We start from the raw sequence: 2,859 nt of genomic DNA on the forward strand, positions 1-2,859 counted from the left end.
CCCGGCTTCGGAAAAGCAGTTGCCGTGGCAGGCGGCAGAGGCATGAAGCTGGAGAATGAGGGAGCAACCTCCCTTGCAGAGTTTCGGAAGGAAACACCACCCTGTGGGGCTGGCCAAACCGGTTCCTGGCCAGCTGTCGATTGGCATACTTCTCATTCCAGGGAAGAGCCTCATGTCAGAGAATCGTAGGCCGTTTTTCACAATGAACCACTGAACATGTGAGGACATGAAGTCACAAGGTTAAACCCCTGACATTTCCAGTTCATGGGTCTTAGGCATCAGGTGTTGGGAAACAGCCTTCTCCGCCAGACTCCCTGAGAAGCTCAGCTTGGCAGGTCAAAGTTTCCAGGTTCGTTCTCTGGGGTCTCTGCTTAAAGGATCTCAGCTGGAAGGTAGTAGGAATGATGCTTCTCTGGAGAGTTGCTACCTGTCAAAGAACTCCAGGTGGGGTAGCTGTGTTGGTCAGTTGCAGCTAAATAAAACCAAGTTCTGTGGTACCAGGCAGGAAAAGAATTTATTTCAGCATCCTCTTAATTTATTTGAAACATGCATTCTTCCTGACATAAAATGCATAAAAATAAAATGAAAACCAAATAAAACGCATAAAATAAAATGAAAACCAAAATGTAACATGGCGTTAGCAAACTTGACCAGACGAGCCCCTAAATTAAAACAGCCTTCAAGTGCCTGCTACATGGGCCAGATGCACCTTCCTGGCGAGCTTGTTCCTTAATTATGGGGCTGCCACTCAAAAGGCCCTGTGTTGAATATCTGCCAAACAAGCTTCCCTTCCTTCCCCTCCCTTGAATGCCACCCCTCACCCCCTCCCTCACTCCCCTTCCCTTGCATGCCACCCATCCCCTTCACTCCACCTCCATCTGCTAGGGTGGGTGGGCATGCCTGGCCCCTTACCCCTCCCTTCCCTCCCTTGTATGCCACCCCTCACTCACTCACTCACTCACTCACTCACTCACTCACTCACTCACTCACTCACTCACTCACTCACTCACTCACTCACTCACTCACTCACTCACTCACTCACTCACTCACTGATGAGACAGTTAGGAGGACCTCTGTCTGAGATATTAATTTCCAGACAGGAACAGATGGGAGAAGATCAGTGGTGGGATCCAAAAATTTTAGTAACAGGTTCCCATGGTGGTGGGATTCAAATTGTGGCGTAGTGCCAATGGGGCTGGGTGGGGCATTCTGGGGGCATGGCCGGGCATTCCAGGGGCGGGGCATTCATGGGCGGGGCTGTGGCAAGGACGCAGCCGCTGCGCCGGTCCTTGGGCGGGAAACGAATGCACGCAGGCGCAGGCTGCCACGCACACCAGTGCACCTCCTGCTAAACTGCTTCAAGTTCTGCGCGCTACTGCTGAGAGGAGGGGCGTAACTAAGGCAAAAATCACGTGGCAAAATCACCAATTAGTAACCCCCTCTCGGAACACACAAATAATTAGTAGCCTACTCTCGGGAACCTGTGAGAACCTGCTGGATCCCACCTCTGGAGAAGATCGTCCTTCAGATACTCTGGGCCCCAAACTGTGTCCATTTTAATGTCTGCTGTGTCCAGATAAATGTCCAGATTTGTATCTCTTTCGTGTAGGGACTGACCAATGTTAGATTGGACAATAGTGAGCTAGACAGGACAGCAGTTTGACTCAGTGAAAGTCAGCTGCATTTATTAGAAGATCATAAAAATTGAGGGAGCAGAGGACCCAGAAAGGATCTCTAACCTCTCCCCGCCCCCAACAAGGCCTTGGAAAGATGCTGCCAATAAGAATGCACAACAGAATAGAGATTTTTCTTCTCTCTTTACCCTCTGGGAGGTTTTTCTTTCCCAAACTTGTGCGTTCATCAACGTTCCATTGCGGGTACTTTTATTATCCAGAGCAGCCGGAGCCCCATGAACTTCCCTGACTTGCCAGTGTAACCCCTGTGTCAGAATGGGATGACCCAGAAAGGGGTGGAGTGTAGTCGACCCACGTGGTCAGCGCAAGAACGAGACGAGACGCGGAGATAACATCTGGTGGAGATCGCCAGCAGCGGGAGACCGGAGGTCCGTGCTCCTAGCGAGTCTCTCGCATGCCGATTCCTCGCACCTTTTATTGTTATTCTATCGGGGGCGTGTAGGAGGGAGGACCGGGGGGAGTTCCGGGAGAGCGGGAGGCGGGAGGTCGGGAGATCATCATGTGATGCATGATCTCACCTGGCTACGTGCGGAGAGGAGCGTAAGCGTCTGAGCCTAATCCTCACCTGGAGGCAAGACCATTGTCCCTGCGCCCGATGACTGAGACGAACAGTTCATGACCAGTGACTCATAGGGGGATGAGAGGTAGGGGAGTGCGGTCGCGACCGGCAAGGCACGTAGAGTCCGTTAAGCGTCCCAACGTTCTACCTGCAGTGCTGCTGAGTGCGGCCAGTGCGATACTACATCTCCTCACTTTTACATTTTAGAAAAAGGGGGACCGAAATACTAAGAGCTGATTTAAAGGGGCGGCTTGTCTCCCTCCGCCGTCTGGCCAAACTGATTAAGCTGCTTGTGTAACATTAGGAGCAGTTTGCGGGGTAAGGGAAATTCGAGGGGCTTCTTACACACATTACAGGCAATATTAGACGCGCATTGAGCGAAACAAGATCCGATAGCGAGGCATACAATTAAACCAATGCAGAGCTGTACAATAAGCACTCAACCATCCTCCCGGCAGCCAGCTCCAGAGGGCTGACCACCAATGGGGAGCAAAACATCATACTTCAGATTAGATACAACTTCTTGCAGTTCACGAAATTACTTTCATGTGAATCAATTGGGAATTATCAGAAAGATTAAAACAACACATATTATGTACATTCTCA

Source organism: Sphaerodactylus townsendi, linkage group LG05, assembly GCF_021028975.2.
Source record: "Sphaerodactylus townsendi isolate TG3544 linkage group LG05, MPM_Stown_v2.3, whole genome shotgun sequence".
Classification (NCBI taxonomy): domain Eukaryota; kingdom Metazoa; phylum Chordata; class Lepidosauria; order Squamata; family Sphaerodactylidae; genus Sphaerodactylus; species Sphaerodactylus townsendi.